We start from the raw sequence: 13,276 nt of genomic DNA, 5'->3' as shown, positions 1-13,276 counted from the left end.
GTAGTTAGCACTTTGTCTAGTATGAAACATACAGAGTTGGTTTATAAGTTGTGTCCCCTAGTTGATTTCTAAGACTCATCAAGACAAGGGATAGGACCCAACCCTATTTGCTAAAGACAGAGCAGCAGAATTAAACGGCCGCATGAAGAGACATTCCAGGGGCACCAGTCTCCTTCCCTTCCTCCTCTCCTCCCTGTCTTCCCCTTCCACGAGGGCTCCAGTTTTGTCCCATTTATCTTTATTTTTACAGTGTTGAATAGCACAGTTTCCAAATATGTACTTGAAAATGTTTGCTTAGAAGAGTCCTTGTATAATTAACATGGCCATGGTCAGGCAGTTTATTTGAATGCTAGTTCATTTTTTTTTTTTTTTTTTGCTGAAGTACTCTACAATAAAGGTGCGTCCAGACATAAAATCAGGAAAGAACCATACAATCAATGAATATTTTCAAGATAAATGCTCTTTTCAATTTGAATAGTAACAAATGCACGTGATACAAAATTGGACTCCTAGTGTCCTTCTTAAGGCAACGTGGACTATTTTCTTCTCTGCTTTCCAAAGATTAGAGATATTCTCTTCATACAGTCACCCTCCCTTATCCATGGTGTGGGTATGTTCCAAAACCCCCAATGGATACCTGAAATCAGAGAGAGTACTAAACCCTATATATACTAAGTTTTTCCTATACATATATGCCTATGGAGGTTTAGTCACTAAGTCGTGTCTGACTCTTGCGACCCCATGGACTGTAGTCTGCTAGACTTCTCTATCCATGGGATTTCCCAGGCAAGAATACTGGAGTGGGTTGCCATTTTCTACTCCAGGGGATCTTCCTGACCTAGGGAATGAATTTGGATCTCCTGCATTGCAAGTGGATTCTTTACCAACTGAGCTACCAGGGAAGCCCATACATACCTATGGCAAAACTTAAATCATAAAATAGGTTCAGTAAGATAATATCTGAATTGCTGGCATCATTATTATTACTCTTTGGGGCCATTGTTAAGTAAAATAAGGGTTATTTGAACACAAGGATGGTGATACTGTAATAGTTGATCTGATAACCAACACGGCCACCAAGTGACTAATGGGTGGGCAGCATATACAGTGTGGAGGCCCTGGACAGAGGGGTGATTCCTATCCTGGCTGGGAAGCCAGAAGGATCATCATACTGTTGTGTGTAGCTGAACTGTGTTATTTTCATTGCTGCATAAAATTTATTTATTCGCACCTAAAATTTATTTATTCCTCCATGCTCTAAGACAGGTGTCTCTGCTCGCTAAACATTTTGGCTCAAACTTCTAGGAGGAAGTGTCTCATGAAGTTCACCACTATTTGGAGAGCCCCAGGAGTCTGCAGCCCCCCATCCTGCATGGTCCTTGAGTGTAAAAAACCAATTAGAGACAGGTAACCATTGGATCCAAGGGTTGGAACAAAGTTTAAAGGTTGCTTGTGCAAGTATCTGAACAGACATGAATCTACGTGATAACTTCTTAAATAGCAGCTTATCCAGCCTGTGTTTATATCTTTGCAGAGAAGAGAAATTCTTTCCTTTAGAGCACAATCAGAATCACAATTTCATCAGGTGCTTTGAATTCAGGTCATTTCAAGGATGCCTTACTGTTCCCTGAGGACAAGGACTAGCTCTTCAGTTGAAAAATATTACAAGCCTACTATATATACCCAGGTAGCGAGACATCTGAATCTGTGTAACTCACAAAAGCAAGGGAAGGCCCTGAGTGTTAGTCATTACTACAATGATGCAGTGGTCAAAATAGCCTAACCAGGCACTGACCACAACACATGGAATTTCAGACTTTTGCACAGAATCCAAAGTACATTTTAGACTGGGGACTGTTTGGCAGCCACAGCTATCACAAAGACAGGTCTTTTAAATTAGGCTCCATTGAATATTCAAAAGGCAAAAAAGAAAAGGCAGGCTTAGGGTGGAGCAGGTTATGTATAGGGTGAGGCCATGGGCATGGTGGACACTCTTGGGTCTGGGAGGCTCCCCCTGCACCTCATGAAATTGTCAAGGAAAAGCCCCTACATGGGTGGGAGCTTTAGTTTCTGTTTGTTCCAAGGCTTTCTGAGTATTTCAGAGAGTTCACATCTGCCAAACTAGGCACACTGCCCACCCCCTGCCCCAAACCTTATCTCTAGAAAATGACAATCTCGATATTCAGCAAAACAAGAACAGAGCCTGAAACATCAGACAGGACCAAAAATCCTTTTACAAATCCCAGCCATCCCTACCCACTCCTCCCCAACACCAAGTCTTCTTCCCATGCTTCACTTTTTAGTTTTTTGTGGTGGTAGTAGTTTAGTCACTAAGTCATGTCCGACTGTTGCAATCCCATGGACTGTAGCCTGTCCGGCTCCTCTGTCCATGGGATTCTCCAGGAAAGAATACTGGAGTGCGTTGCCATTTCCTTCTCCAGGGGATCTTCCCGACCCAGGAATTGAACCCGGGTCTTCTGCATTGCAGGGAGATAATTTACCAACTGAGCTATGAGGGAAGCCCCATAGCTTTAGTTTTTTAGCTGATGGCATTTGGTTTAGGTGTTGCCTGCCTCTAAGTGGCCTTGACTCCAGATAATGTTTTATCAGCCATTGCTTTCTTTTGTCAACCAGCCCTACCAGTAGAGGTAGGTACCTGGACATCAGGGGTTGGTTGAAAGATGACTGTCTTGGTGGCCAATTTGGTATCTCCAAGCTCACGGCATGAGTGAGATGGGGAGACTCTTCAGGAGTGGGTGAGGGAGACATAGAGATCAGACTTGAGGTTGCCAAGGAGGAGGGAGAGGGATGGACTGGGTGTTTGGGGTTGGTAAACACAAACTATTACATTTAGAATGGATAAACAGTAAGGTCCTACTGTACAGCACAGGGAACTATATTTAATCTCCTGGAATGAAACATATCAGAAAATAACATTTTTAAAAAAGAATATATATGTGTGTGTCTGAGTCATTTTGCTGTACAATGGAGATTGGCACAACATTGTAAATCAACTATGAATGTGAAAGTGTTAGTAGCTCGGTCACATCCAACTCTTTGGCACCCCCTGGACTGTAGCCCACCAAGCTCCTCTGTTCATGGGTTTTCCCAGGCAAGAATACTGGAGTGGGTAGCCATTCCCTTCTCCAGGAAATCTTTCCAACCCAGGGATCGAACCCAGGACTCCTGCATTGGCAGGTGACTGAGCTACTATAATTTCAATTAAAAGAGTGGGTGATGGGGAGGGTTAGAGGAGATGGAATGGAGGATAAATAATTGCATGTGGGATTGAGGAACAGAGGAGGGAATGAGTTTTAAAACCAGAACCAACTCTCAAATTTTCATTCTGTTGTTCAAAATCGAAAGACTCATCCTCCACAGGGATTTTGACCAGAATCCCTCCCTCAAATAGAGAGCATTGTCCGATAGGAGAAGAGGAGGCTACTGGCCTCAGGGATTTCAGTGGTTTAACCTCCCATCCCACAAATATCTGGACACTTTCTCCAGGGAAGGTTTACCCTTGACCAGGAGAGAAGAAACGTATCTGACCAGATTCTTCTCCTAGCTTCCATTGCCCTGCAAAGAAAAAATTATTTTGGAAATCTGAGCATCTTTTGCTCAGCCTCGAGGTTGTTTATCTAGCTGTCACAGAGAGCTTGTGCTCCTTCTGGCACAAAATAAAATACAAGAACTGGACAGTCACCGGGAGACACAGAATTCTTCAGGCTGACGCAGGCTGAGATGCGCAGCCTGGCATTCTCATTCCTTCGCGTTCCTTTTGTGTGACCTCACATCAGCATTTTCTTCTTTTGCACACAATGGAACATAACCCTGTTCTCTTTTCCCCAAGAGAGTAAAGAGCTTGTGTCTAGTTTGCTATCAGCTCAGGCTCCTCATACGCCCCCAGCAGACCTTTCACGGACCTGCCTTTTCCCACCTCTTAGGAACCATCTGGTTTTGCTCCGGTTATAAGGCAGATGGAAAACTGCCTTGAGAAGAACTCAAGTCTGAACTGTCCAGACTCCATCCGACTCCATCCTAAGATGCTGAAATCTTTTCATGAAGGCCGGGAGAGAAGGTTAAATACCCTGAGACTTTTAAACATAATTTTTATTTTTTTATATAATTTTAAAGGTTACATTCCATTTATAGTTACTGCAATATATTGTCTCTCTTCCCCATGTTTTACAATATATCCTTGAAGCTACCTTACACCGGATAGTTTGTACCACCCAGTCTCATACCGCTATTGCCTGTCCCCCTCCACTGGTAACCACTATTTTGGCCTCTATTATCTGTGAGTCTGCTTCTTTTCTGTTATATTCACTGGTTTGTTGTATTTTTTAGATTCCACATATAAATGATATCATATAGCATTTGTACTTTCCTTTCTGTCTTACTTCACTTAGCACAATGCCCTCCAAGTCAGTCCATGTCACTGCACATGGCAAGATTTTATTCTTTTTTATGGCTGAGTAGTATTTCAATGTGTGTGTTTGTACATACACCAGTGATGACTGAGTGACTGAAAAACAACATCTTCTTTATCCTTTCATCTATTGATAGAAATACTCTGAGATTTTTTTTTTATTGAGAATGTAGAACGTGCCAGACATTGTCCCAAATGCTTTCTAGACATTATTCCTTTAAACAACGATGCAGAAAGTGTGATTGTCTTCATTTCACAAACAAGAGAACTGAGCTCTGAGATGTTCTGTAACTTAAAGTACACCCAGGAGACAGCGTTGAGAAAGCATTAGTCAAGAGAAGGAGCTTTCAAGGGGGCGGGGGAATCGGGGAGATGTTGGTCATCCTTGCAGAGAAAGTTCTGGGGAGGCGGTGCACAGCAAGCGAGGTAAACTTCAGGGCAAACTGCTAATGTGATCAGCATCCTTGATACCCAAGCAGGTGAGCTTAAGGCACACCAGGGCTGCACCTGTCACTCAGTGCTGAGGGGATTCAGGGCTGCAGTTGGACACTCACAACATCCAGTGAGTGTCATGAAGGACCATGAAGACCTGGCAAAACCACACCCCCACAGTACTCCTCGGTGTCTCTGAGGTTCCCTCACAAACACACACACCTCTGCACGTCTGTCATGCTGTCTGCTGTTTCATCAGAGTGTCTGTGGCTCCTCCTGCAGCACTTTATTGGTTCTGTGGTAGCAAAAGCCACCAGGTCTTAACCATGGGATGGAGACAAGGCACTCCATGGGTTGAGGTGAAGAATTCTGGGCAGGGTGTGGAAACATGCTTCAGATGAATAGAGATCAAAAGCGTGACTCTTAATGATAGCTTTTTTAGAAATGCTCGGCATGTCTCAGAAGCCGTCAGAGCCTGGCATAGTTTGCATGGCTAAATGATTGTCTTATAAGCAAAAATCTGAAGCTGTCTCTCTCTTCGGCTTCTGGTTTCTTTGGTCAAGTCGCATCATCATGGCATAGATGAGATACAGGAGGAGCAGTGTGCTTTGGGCTCTTAGTAACCCTGAAAGATGCTGCTGGGAAACCCACGAAACACTGGCCATGGAGATCTAGGCCTTCATCTTTGCCTTATGAAACAAAGCACGTTTTGGGGAAGCATCTGGGGTGGTGACAAGGTCAGCTTTGGGCAAGAGAAGCAGATAAAGATTGAAGATTAAGTAATGGACCTGGGCACTCAGGAGTATGCTGTCAGTGTATTGAAGAAGTAGAAAGAGCACAGAACTGGGTATCAGAGATTTCATGGGGGTAGAGGGGGGACTTTTACCTCTGCCCTCTCAGATCTTCGGCTGGGGGCCTGGAGATAAAACTGCTGAAGCCAGTTGAACTGGATAAAGTGATTTATTTTAGATGCATATTGAGGGCCTCACAGAATGAAAGGAAAACCCCAAAGAGGTGGTCAGACCCAGAGGTTAATACAAAGGACAATACTTTTGTGGAGAAGTGACGAGACGGAGGACTCTGAGCTTCTAGTCACGGTGCATTACGGGGTGGTAGACATACAGGGAAACTCATGGAAGGTGAGGGCCATTTTAGGAAGGTTTATGATGTGGATTCCTCTCCGTGCCATCCCTGAACTAATGAGAGTCTAGAGTCCTCTCCAGTGATGAAAAGTCATTTGACTCTTCATGGTGCTGGAGGGGAGGGTGGCACCTTCACATGGGAAATTTATGCCCGACTTTTAGGTAATCAGGGGGAAGGTAGAGAGCTTTTCCTGCAGTCCATTGTTTCTCAACTGCATTCAGCTCAAAGCAATCTTTATGTCAAAGTGGCATATTTGGGGAGGCACAGTCTGTGTCCCTTCAGCTTCTTGTAACTTACTGCCAGTCTCTTCCCTGCTATGCTGGTAGCAATTTGAGGGTAGGACTGAGTCTGTTTGTTCTCCAGACCCCAGCACAGGGCCTGGCCCATTTGTCTGATCGCTAATTAATGGGTGAACGGCTTTGAACTGCTCTGAGTCTCCGTTTCCTTGTCTGTAAGGTGATGATAGTGCTGCCCAGGTGGCTCAGTAGTAAAAAATCCTCCTGCCAAAGCAGGAGATGTGAGTTTGATCCCTGGGTCAGGTAGATCCCCTGGAGAAGGAAATGGCAACCCACTCCAGGATTCTTGTCTGGGAAATCCCATGGACAGAGGAGTCTGGCAGGTTCTGGTCCTTGGGGTCTCAGAGAGTCAAATACAACTTAGCAACTAAAACAAGAAGACAAACATAAAGGTCTTGTCTTAGCATCCAAAGATCCCTTCCTGCATTGATTTACTCTGTAGCAGAGGTTGCCAGGTTGGTCACGAGAAGGAAACAGTTTAATCTTTTTTCTTGATTTAAATGGAAATTCGTCCTTATATGGGGGCTTCTCTGGTGGCTCAGAGGGTGAAGAATCTGCCTGCAATGCAGGATACCTGGGTTCGATCCCTGGGTCAGGAAGATCCCCTGGAGAAGGAAATGGCAAACCACTCCAGTATTCTTGCCTGGAGAATCCCATGTACAGGGGAGCCTAGCAGGCTATGTGGGGTCGCAAAGAGTCAGACACCACTAAGCAACTAACACTAACACACTTCTTCCTTATCTGAATGTTCCCAGGGAAACATGGCAAGATGTGATGGAGAGCAGAGCAAGACTCATCACAACAAAATACTTGGGAGTGTTTTCTCATTTTGTCCACTCTTGTGACCAAGGTTTGGCTCAGAGTTCGGACTGTGTGGATGCAGACACGCCCCACTCATATCCCTTCTGGTAAGGAGATGGCCCAAGGGTGGGGATGGCTGGGACAGCACACGATACTCTCCAAATGCTCCATTCACTAAGGCCAGAAGGCAAATCAGCATGCCAGCTTTGCACAGCTGCAGAATGGACTCTTTGGAAAATGTGGCCTTGAAATATCTCACTTGTGTTTTTATCAGAACGTTTCCAACATTAGTGGCAAATCTCTGGTTTAGTGGAAAACGCTCCTCAAGCTCAGAGTTAGGCTTCCTGGATCCTATTGAAAACATTCTCTGCCTTGTCCTCCCTCAGGCAAGCCACACTTCTCCGGACCTCAGTTTCTTCCTTTGATCTTAATGTCTAGGGCCCTCTTGGGTCTAATTTTTTTCTTTGTTGCTGTCCATGGGCTCTCTCTAGTTGCAGCTGGGGGGGGCTACTCTACGCTGCAGTGCATAGACTTCTCACTGTGGTAGCTTCTCTTGTTGCAGAGAACAGGCTCTAGGCGCACAGGTTCAGTAGTTGTGATGTGCGAGTTTAGTTGCTCCAGCGAATGTGGAATCTTCCCAGACCAGGGATCGAACCCACATCCCCTGTGTTGGCGGGCGGATTCTTATCCATGGTACCACGGAAGTCCAGGCGTAATGCTTTAAGGTGGTTGCATCAGTACTAATTCGAATGAACCGAATCCAGGATCTGCTCCCTCAGGCGTCTCTTCCCGTTCCTGATGATGCTGGCGTCCCACCATCAGTTCCGCAGGACTGGCACCTGGATCTACTCCCTGGGGTGGGGGGTGGGGCTTTGTTCAATCACCTTCCCTGGCCTGAGCCCCCGAGTGACCGAGGACACAGCTAAGAGATGCCGGCCATGCTGTGGGAGAGTGGAGGACTGCGGAGGAACGGCAGAGAGATGGGGTGGAGGGGTAGCCCTGTGAGGCGATTAGCCATGGTCTTCCAGGCTCAAGTTCAGTCTGGCTGGGATAAACTCAGTTTAGTCCCTCAAAGTTGAAGCTCTCAAGAAGTCTTGACGTTCATCTGGCACCCACATGGCAGATCCTGGGGTTTAATGGTGGTGGTGGTGATTGGGGGGTGAGCTGGAGAAGGGAGCTCTGCACATTAAGTTGCTTATAATTAACTATCAAACCTTTTCTCTGTAGCATTCTGATGGGTAGGTCATGCCTGAATGATAGAAACTACAGCAGAGATGAAATATAACCCTTTGAGAGCATCCGGCCCAAGTAGGTTGTGTGTAATTATTTAATCATTCATTGGCTGGAGGCAAATCAGAAAAGACTTCCAGGAAGAGGAATAGAACTTTCAAGGTGGAGCCGCAGGAGCTGGGAGAAAAGGCATTGCAGAGCCAGCAGAGCCAAGATGCAGAGGAAGGGAGCTGCCTCAAGTGTCCTGGGAACCAGAACTGCTCTTGGCTGGCCGGGGATGTAAGCAGGAAGGGCTTCCGGAAAGGTAGGTCACTGTGAAGTCATCTGCGCCTAGAGTGCAAAGCTCATGATTTTGGGCTTAGCCCTGAAGGTCAAATACTGGTTGCTTCCATTCAACCTGCAGATGGTTTTTTTTGTTGTTGTTTGGCTTGTATAGCACTTGTGTGTCTTTTTAATTTGATCCAAATTTTTAAGGTATAGACATTTCACAAACAACCCAGCTACTTTAGACACGGGAAGATCTGACCTCTTGGAGACAGTCAGCAGGAGTCCAGTAGCTGATTCCTTTCAGACAAGCCACCTAGAGACCCGCTAGCCACTATATGCCCACCTGGGCCGCTGTGGCTCATCCGTGCCCTCCTGGAAACCCTGCCAAAGAGAGGAGAGCCATCAAAGTTTGCATGATGCTGGCTGGTATAATCATGGGTGCTAAACTTTTTTCTTGACTCTCCCAGGCCATTTATCAGGCTCTTCTGCCTACCCTGTTTGGGCTGTTCCTGGGTAGAATTAGGAAACCACTGAAAATTTGCCCAGCATACTATCAAGGATTTCCTATGATCTTCATACCATTCCTTTCCTATCAGCCTCTGGAGCATCACTGCCTTCCATTTACTTCCCCTGAGCCGCCCACAGCCTGAGCGCTGCTCTAGATGTCCAGACTCTTGCCTGTGTTAAGAGCATTTTTATGCATCAGTCAGTGAGGAGCACAGGGTAACCACGTGCCCCCGAGTCCTGCACCCGGGCAGGCATCACCAATCAGCCAGTAACGGCATGCTTCCCTGAGTTCAGACTCAGCATCAAAATCTTTCTTGACCATGCTCCAGGCAACCCTACCAACTGATCAAGTCCAGTCATGGATTTGTCATAAGCTGCCTTCCCCTAGGATAAGAGGATTTCTCATATAAACTGCCCAGTCGAGATTAGGTCATAAGTATAGTTTTTGGGCTTTGTTTGTTTCAAGATTGATGGTTTCAGAATCTTCTTTCTGGGGCCTCACAATCACAGAGCTTTTATCCCCACCTATGTGAGTGTTACTGTTTTTTTAGATAATCCTAGGTAATAATAGTTTCCATTTATAAAAGCCTATTTTGTGCCAAGGCTTAAGATGTGTAATACTTCATTGTCATGGCAACCCTGCAGGTTAGTTACCATTATCCCTAGTTTACAAATACAGCTCTAGGTGTTAAGTGTCTTTGACTAAGATAATAAGTGCTGTTAAGAGTGATGTTCCGGAGAAGGCAATGGCAAGCCACTCCAGTACTATTGCCTAGAAAATCCCATGGATGGAGGAGCCTGGTTGGCTGTAGTCTGTGGGGTTGCTAAGGGTCGGACACGACTAAGAGACTTCACTTTCACTTTTCACTTTCACACATTGGAGAAGGAAATGGCAACCCACTCCAGTGTTCTTGCCTGGAGAATCCCAGGGATGGGGGAGCCTGGTGGGCTTCCGTCTATGGGGTCACACAGAGTCGAACACGACTGAAGTGACTTAACAGCAGCAAGAGTGATGTTCAAACTCGGAGCTATCCAGCTCCAAAGTCCAGGGCATTTCTACTGTTTTACACTATTTCTTTACTTCTTCAAGTTCTGAATTAGGGAGAAATGTTATACCTTCACATTTGATGGAATAAGATCCTTCCCTCCTGTTGAGACCCCAGGGACTCAGAGCAATCATTTAAGTCTGAAGGATGCTTAACCAAAAGGCCCTTAATCTAGAGAAGGCTGGGTGTTTGTAACTATCACTTGCTCTGAATGGTACAAGCATCTATTCCTGGAGGCTTGACTTGGGGGCCCTGGGCAGGGAACTCGTCCTCTGACACATTGCTGGTAAAGATGCCAGAGAGGCCGCCCCTCCACTGCTCCCCGGTCCTGCAGTGACAAGGGTGGTCTGATGGGAGTTGGCTGTCGAGCACCGGCTCTGCCTCAGGCTCTGTGCCAGGTGCTCTGAGCTCAAGTCCTTCATCCAGTTTGTGGTCTTTGCACCACACCACGTCACAGCACTCCCAATAAACCCACTCCTCCAGATGATCATGCAGAGTAGGTGCGCACAGATGGGACCAAAGGAAGAAGAAGGCAGGAACAAGGCAGGAAACCTGGCTTCTAGCCGGACACTTGGAGGGAATTCAAGCCACAAGGCAAAAAGAAGACACCTTTTGGCAACCGTCCACAGTAACCTGGGATTCCGAACAGAATCCGAGATGTGAGAAAAGCAGAAACGGACAGACTCCACACTTTTTCATGCAGTCAGTGATTCCTGCCCATCAACCAAATGCAAGCGCTGGTGACATTCTGAGGGAAGTTATTAGAGCCCAAAGCAGTCACTTCACATACTAGGAAACCATTAGCATCTTTTCTGTCAAGAGGAAGAAAATGAGATAAGGACAAATAAGCTCATTACAAGTGAAATCTGATGACAAGCTGGTGGAAGAGCCTTGGCAATGCCTGGTATGTAGAATGACCGTCCATCCCCACTTGCCCAGAACAGTCTCAAGTTAGCTGGTTGTCTCAGCGTAATTACAAAACACACTCCCCTTTCCCCTGAAAAGTGTCCTGATTTTGACGATAAAATGACTATACAGTTACCTTTGCTTCCACAGCAGGTTTCAACTTACTGCCCCTTTGGCCTGTGCACAGTTAACTGGGTTGAATGTATTTCCAGCGTTGCAGTAAAAGTTAGTCTGCACAGAAATCCATTGCATTAGAAAGAAGCCTAGGGGACTTCTCTGATGGTCCAGTGGTTAAGATTACATGCGTCCATTGCAGGGGGCATGGGTTTGAGCCCTGGTCAGAGAACCAAGACCCTACACACCGTGTGGTGCAACCAAAATAAACGTATATTAAAAACAACATAAAGAAGAATAACAAAGGTCTGACCTAGGGGATTAACATCATTAAACACTAAACACACACACACAAAGAAGCCTATACTGTTGAGGAAATTTTCACACTCTCCCCCTCACTCTGCTCGACCCACACACACACACCCCGACTCTGGTATCAAATCTTAGATCAGTCTTGCAAGCTTTTGTGAATCTCAATTCCACAATCACATGTCTATCGGAGTCAGAAGCAGAAGGTGCAGCTATGGAAGCTTTGAGTGGATTTAGGGGTGATGCACTAGGCAGAAGACTTTGGGAAGTAGGGCTCAGGGGCCTCCCAAGTACGCAATAATTATAAATCAGGCCCTTTGTGTGTGAAATGGGGACAGGCTGGCCACTCTGTGCCCCTTCCCATCTTGCCTAAACCAGCCCAACCTGACCCAAATGACTCATCCCAGGATCGTTTTTGTATTCATTACGAATAGGATATTCAGTTTCCTCCAACAGCCAAGACAAACTGTTAGATAAACACTGGCCAAGAAAACTGGGGGTTCTTGGCTGGTGATTGAGGAGTTATGTATTGCCGGAGTCAGGGCTCTGTCCTCAGGATGGAGTTTCATTCTGGACACACCCCTTAAGTCTTAGGTCCTATCACTTGAAGCTTTGGAGGCCAATCAGAAGGATTTGGGATGCCCCTGTTTTCCAGTGAACATGTAAACCAGCTCCCTCCCTCACCCTGACTAGGAAAAAAACCTAACAAAACAATGGGACAAGAGCGCCCCCTAGTGTCAAAAAGTGCATTCATTCATTTGAAAGATCTAGAGCCCCATTGGAATGCGTACCGTTTTCTAGGGATTATTTAACGTTCACAGCACAGGGGTGCTTTGGGATCAGGAATTTAAGAGAAATAGCCCTCTGTTCTCAAAGAACCCAGTTTTATGGAGGGAGGCTGACATGTTAAAAAAAAAAAAAAAACACCAGTGTGGTAACTGCTGGGGTAGTGGGAATATGGGGTATTTTGGGAAAACAAAAAAGGGACACTCCCTGGTGGAATCAGGGAATGTGTCACAAATGCACTGAGCCTAACTGTTAATTACCTCCAGTTTTGGCTCACCCACTTCTGTGGAGGTTGAGCCTGGCACAGAATTCACTGGCTTGCACTTTCTTGCAATGTATCTGCATTCCTCATTTCTCAGACCGCTGCAGAAAGCCAACCTAAATGGAATGCTTTTCCCGAAACACATACTGGATGGATGGTTTTCATCTTTTTTTTCGGTTGTGCCTTGCAGCATGTTCATCTCAGTTCCCTGACCAGGGACTGAACCTGCATTGGAAGCATGAAGTCTCTGAACCACTGAATGGGCAGGGAAGTCCGGTTTTCATGTTTAATACTACATTAGCTTTTTAAAAGGCCGTCCCCACAGTAAATTGTAGGAACTTATGAAGAATCTTTTAATGCCACTCTGAACTTGGAAAGCAACTGTGGTGGCAGGTGTCAACTTCTGAAAGTACACAATACTAGACTTGAGCTGTATTTGAGTCAAAACCAAATCTGAACCTGGTAGAACCATGCCAGACACAAACTCTGAAATGAAATACTCAGCACTGCAGCTAGGGTGCTAACATACAGGTCAGGGCTGGCTCTTTTCTCAGTTTGAGATCTGGAGGAGCTAGGCCTGGGTTTATAGGATCCTTTCCTGCTCTTTCCCTGGTGCCTCAGACGGTAAAAAACCTGTCTGCAATTCAGGTTCGATCCCTGGGTTGGGAAGATTCCCTGGAGAAGGAAGTGGCTACTTACTCCAGTATTTTTGCCTGGAGAATTCCATGGATAGAGCGTGCTGGGCTAC

The sequence above is a fragment of the Moschus berezovskii genome, chromosome 23 (assembly GCF_049115385.1).
Source record: "Moschus berezovskii isolate FMDL1 chromosome 23, NW_MosBer_1.0, whole genome shotgun sequence".
Lineage (NCBI taxonomy): Eukaryota > Metazoa > Chordata > Mammalia > Artiodactyla > Moschidae > Moschus > Moschus berezovskii.
The sequence above is the reverse complement of the archived record's forward strand: the minus strand, read 5'-3'. Positions refer to the sequence as shown.